Here is a 6,000-nt window from a genome sequence, read left to right as displayed (position 1 = left end):
TTCCAGGTGTTTTCAAGAAATTTGACATCCACGTAACCAACAGTTAACTCCGTTTAAATAATTTGGACGGAAGTCCGACATTGCAACCAATTAATTTATTAAGAACCAAATTGAGATAAAAAATAAAAGCAGGACTAAATTGAAACAAACAATTATTATAAGGGACTAAAATAGGTTTTTAACCATTTATTTATTTATTTTTTCAGCGCATCAAAATTTTATTTATGTCTTGATTATTTTTTTATTAATAAAAATATTATAAAGACCACAACGATAAATGAATCTAGAGGTTTTTTTTAATGTTTTATGTTAATTTAAATCAAAACCAACAAAGCCATACAAAAAAAATGCCTTTTCACATTATTATTTTATATTGGTTTCCTAAATATTGATGTACAATGATGCTTTTGTAATACTAAGATAGACAGTTGAATTGATTGCGACTAAAATCAATGTCATACATCAGTTCCATGGCAATTGATTTAAAATTCATGCTTTTGTAATAAGGTTTTGGAAAATTAAATTTATAAATATAGAATATAAACTACCTGATTATATTTATTTTGTTTTATTTTATTTAGGTTTAATTAGCTAAAAGTATTTTTTAGTTAATAATGCAATAAAAATAATCAGTTTCAAAATATGAAACAAGAATTATAAAACTCCAAGAACGGGTACAATTAGTTCTAACTTCTAAGATAACTAATCTCTAAAACTAAATTTGGATTTGTATAATTAGTAAAACTTTTTTTTTTTTTACTTGTACGTGTTTCTTTTGCCAAGTCATGTAACTTCAGTGGCTGTGTTATTTGAGAATAAGTTCTTTATGCTAAAAACAAATAAGAAAAATAAGTTAGTAAGATAAAATAATATTATATAGTACATGTTTTAAATTATTGTATTATTCATCATTCACTACTTGAGACATGTTAGTATCTATTAGATTTGGATGAAGACTAAGGTTTTCTTTTATGAGCTTGAGTGGCAATTTTTTTTCTTCTTATTTTGTTTTTTACTTTTTTTTTTTTTTTTTTTTTTTTGCTGATTATCATCTTGGGATAATGATTGGAGTTATGGGTTATCACGGTGGCTCCGATTCAAGGGATGGCGAAATGAAGTTGTCAATCATGGAATTGTGGATGATGGTGGAAGAGTGCATCTAGGTGTGAGGAAAATAGATGGAAAGAGAAAAAGAAGCAAATATAGAGGGAAAAAAAAAAGAAGAGAAAGAATAATGTTTTGTGATGATAGCTACAATCCTAAAAGCAAATTTTGATGCATTTCCAATGAAACTTAGTATTTGATTTTACTTATCAAGTTTTACACATTAACTTGTTTGAATTCATACACTTGGAGTCTCAAACATTTTTCAAAAGAACATAGAGTAAACAAAAGAATAGAAAAACAGAGAAATATTCTATATATATTTAAGACTTATTTTGACATTCTTTATATAATTTGCACTCAATATGTGTAACAGTCCAAAATTGTTGGGTCAGAGGCCTAATTGATTGTCCGGAACGGGCCGTTTCAAAAGTGAAACGGGCCGTTCCGGAAGGAGAAAAATGCCCAAAATTGGAGAAGCAGAACGGGCTATTCTGTTGGGATTGAGAACGGGCCGTTCTGGTTTTGGAACGGGCCGTTCCAGTTGAGAATTTTGCGTTGTTTCGAGGGGTCCAGAACGGCCGTTCCACTTTTGGAACGGGCCGTTCCGGTAGGTGAGCCTGAAATCCTATAAATAGCGCCCCTCACCTGTCATTTTCACACATCTTTCATTCTCTCTTCCTATTATCTTCTGTTCTCTCTTCTTTTCCTCTTCTTATCTCTGAAGACCAAGGGGCACTTAGAGGAGGAGACCAAGAGATCCCTGTTTTAGTTCAACTGCTATTTATCCAGGTACGGGGAAAAGAGGATTATTTGTATGCAAAGTTACATGAAGGAATTGAGTAGAAGAGGATTATGAATAATTTCATAATTATTTATGTTTGGAAAATTATTGGTCTTATGTGATTCTGTATGTATTTAAGACTATGAATATATGATTAATTTGTAAAAATGATGCTCTGGGAGAGAGAACGAAATTATAGAAAAGTGCCTGTAGGTTAGGTTTTGGAAAAATTGGATTATTTCTGTTTAAGGAATTGATGATCCCATTAGATTTTGTATGTGTTGAGGATTATAAATATATATTTAATTTGTAAGAATGATGATCTGAGAGGGAGAACGAAACTGTATAAAAGTGTATGTGAGCTAGGTTTTGGAACAATTGAGAGTTTTACCATTATGTTGAAATTATATTAAATTGGTAATTCCGTTGATTATTATATTAATTTATGAATGTTATTGTTATATTACTTGTTAAAAATTGATGATCTAGATGTGAATTGCTTGAGGGGTGTGTAAACCCTTATTTTGTTAGACTTATCTATTGTGTATATGGAATTGTGTATGTGATATGAAATTGAGCTATGAAATGAGATGTTGTATGGATGTGATTATGATTGTGATTGTGGTGCCTCACATCAATGACCAGGGATGGCACGGCCCCTGGGTAAGTGATGCTACAGGGAGGGCGTGACCCTGACATGGTGTGGGATGAGTAAGACGATTAACACGTATCACTTATGTCAAATATGGCAGCCCTGACATAGGGTTAATTGCAAGAGATTTTGTGGATTGTGATGTGATTGTGGTTCCTCACATCAATGACTAGGGATGGCACGACCCCTGGGTAAGTGATGCTACAGGGAGGGCGTGACCCTGGCATGGTATGAGATGAGTGAGGCAATTAACCCGTATCACTTATGTCAGTTGTGGCGTGGCCTTGGCATAGTGTTAATTGTAAGATTTATGTGGATTGTGATGAATTGATTGTGATGTGATTGTGATGTGACTGTGATGTGATTGTGGTTCCTCGCACTAATGATCAGGGATGATACGAACCTTGGGTAAGTGATGCTATAAGGACGAGCGTACCCCTGACATGGTGTGGGATGTGTGAGGTAATTAATACTTATGTCGGGGGTGGCACGACCTTGGGCAAGAGATGCTATAGGCGTGACCTTGGCATAGAGTTGATTGCAAGATTTGTGATGATTGTGGTGATTGCGAATTGTGACGTGATGATGATGCACGATTGATAAAATTATGATACATTAAAATGTTTATGAATATTTCGTTGAGTATCGAGTTATAATGAGATGATATGTTGTGTGTTTGTATGTACTTTACATATAGATGTTTTCTTTTCTCACCGTACAATTTTGTGGATGTTTTAGGTGAGGAAGATCCGGCTGCGAGTGGCATCTAGAATGCCAACAGTTAAATTAGGGGTATGCTATGATATTGTGACATCGGGGCAGAAGACTTTTAGAACCGAATTTTTATATAGATTTGGAATTGTAAATATCATTTTGAAAACAATTTGTAAACTCTTGTGTTTTATTTTCTAAATCTTTATTATTGTAGTTATTGAAGAACGATTTTTGAAGTTTCTCATGTAAACCCTTTAACTTTTTTTAAAACATTTATTTGTAAAGTTACAGTATATGTGTTGGGGTAGTAAGGGTGTCACAATATGACAAAGAACTAATATTTATATTATTACTGTTTCAAGAATTTACCGCTAAAAAGTTATAAGAAAACTATAAAAAAAAATTAAAATAACATTTATATTTTTCATTGATATCTCATACTAAAAGGAATATAAATTTATAATTTAATACTATTAAGAATGACCTTATAAAGGGTCATCATCCTATTTTATGAAATATAAAATTATATTAAAAATAAATATAAATATAATATAATATTCTAATATGAAATTATGAAATTTTTATGTTATTTGTTTTTATTTTTCACTGGACTCTTTAGGTCCAATCTATCACAATTCGATTGAAGACAAAATTTATAAAAAAAACAAAAAAAAAAACTAAAAGCTACTTATAAACATGAATTATAACTAATAAAGTCACTTTGATTAAAAATTTGTAACATCAAATGTGATATCGATAATAAAATGACCAATATGTCAACCATGATAATAAAATGATTAATATTTATGTGTTATTATTTTCATAAACATTATGAAAAAGGTGACAATGTTTAAAAAGAAAACAAAATAGTTCAAACGAAAAAAGAGAAAAATAATTTTAAAATAGAGAGATCAAATAGTTTAAAAAGTTTCTTATCATAAGAGACATAACTTGACCTCTAGTCTTTGTCTTAATATTTTTTTACACATATAAAAGATATTTATTAATAATCATAAATGTATGTTTTTTTAATAACAACTATATTGGTACAAAGCATATAGTATTGAAAATAATGATTAATCTTCATTGACAGTCCTAAGTATATATAAAATAAGGTATTCTCCTTTCAATATAGTTATTTTATATCTTAAGTCAAAATTAAAATCTTGAACCACTTGAAAAAGGAACACAAGTTATTAACACTTATGTCAACTAATCTTAATACTATAAATATATATTAACATCAAAAGTTTATAAAAAAATATATAAATAAAAAAATCTATTGATATGTATATTATAATCCTAAATTTAATCAATTTTTATATAAAACACGAATAATTATATTGTGGAAGAATATTTTATAAGGAAGAAAATTTGTAAGAATTTTTTAATTATATATCTGATTTAAATTTTATCTATCATAATTACTTACGAATTAAATTTTAATATTTGAAGATATTTTTTTAATAAATTAAAATAAATGTTCTATTATATAAATATTTATTATAAATATAAAATATATTTTATATATTTTAAAATATCTACTTATTCAAAATTTAAATATTATTTATATATTTAAACATGATATTTATTTATATACAAGATTTATTTTAAGTTTTAGTTATATATGATAAACATTTAACTTGTATGTTACACATATTAAATTACTAATATAGTTAATTCATAAAAAAATTACCGTAAAATATAAGCACAAGTGTGTGTTTCTCTCTCTATATATATACACACATACATTGTACTAATATATGAAGGAGATATCTCTTTCAAAATAAACTCCTTTTAATTTTCATTTTTACACACTATACTAATATAGGAAGGGAATATCCCTTTCAAAATAAACTTCTTATGAATTCTGATTTCCATTTTTACATAGACCTTTTTATCCTTTATTCATTTTCTATAACTATAAGAATACCTTTTTTATGAGTAACTTATTAATTTTTTTTCTATTCTAAAACTATTAAAGGACTTAAAAAAAAGTTTTTTTAAGACATTGCAGGGATGAACTACCCTTTTTCTACTAATACACACACATACACACACACATACACACACATATATATATATATATATATAATAGATAGGTAGATAGATAAATATATTAACAATTAGATTTGTATCATCTATTTGCTAAACATGACTAATTTGTTGACTAAATATCATTAGTGCAAATAGTTTAATATTTGTATTCTTTTATATAAAAATTAATTTGATTCTTAATTTAGCTACAAAGTTGTGATAAAATATCATTTTTTTTTATAAATATTTACCTAATGAGAAGAAATTATACCTTTCATATAGTTTTCAACATTCATAAAGGATACATATTTCATTATTTTAAAAACTTATTCTCTGAATTACAAAGAAAAATTTAAAAAATTAATTATTTCAAATTTATCTAATACTCTTTCACATCATCCGATGAAAAATAGAATTAAAAATAAAAATTATTTACTTTTTCTTTATATGAAGGTATAATTTCATTATATTAGTCCGGTTATATGAGTAAAGACGTAAAAAAACATCTCCTTTCATAACTTTATTTATGACACAGAGAATGAATATCGATAAAAAAATACAAGTATCAAACTAATTAAATTAACGACTTTTGATTAAGAGTTTAATCTCTTACTTGATCATGGAATTATAATTAAAAACACTACTTATTATAGAGATCAATAAAAATTAAAAATCAATAATAGGAAAAAGGCTAAAATATATATTTATA

This window comes from Cajanus cajan, chromosome 2 (assembly GCF_000230855.2).
Source record: "Cajanus cajan strain Asha chromosome 2, NIPB_CcT2T_4, whole genome shotgun sequence".
Taxonomy (NCBI): Eukaryota; Viridiplantae; Streptophyta; class Magnoliopsida; order Fabales; family Fabaceae; genus Cajanus; species Cajanus cajan.
Note: the sequence above shows the minus strand (reverse complement) of the source record.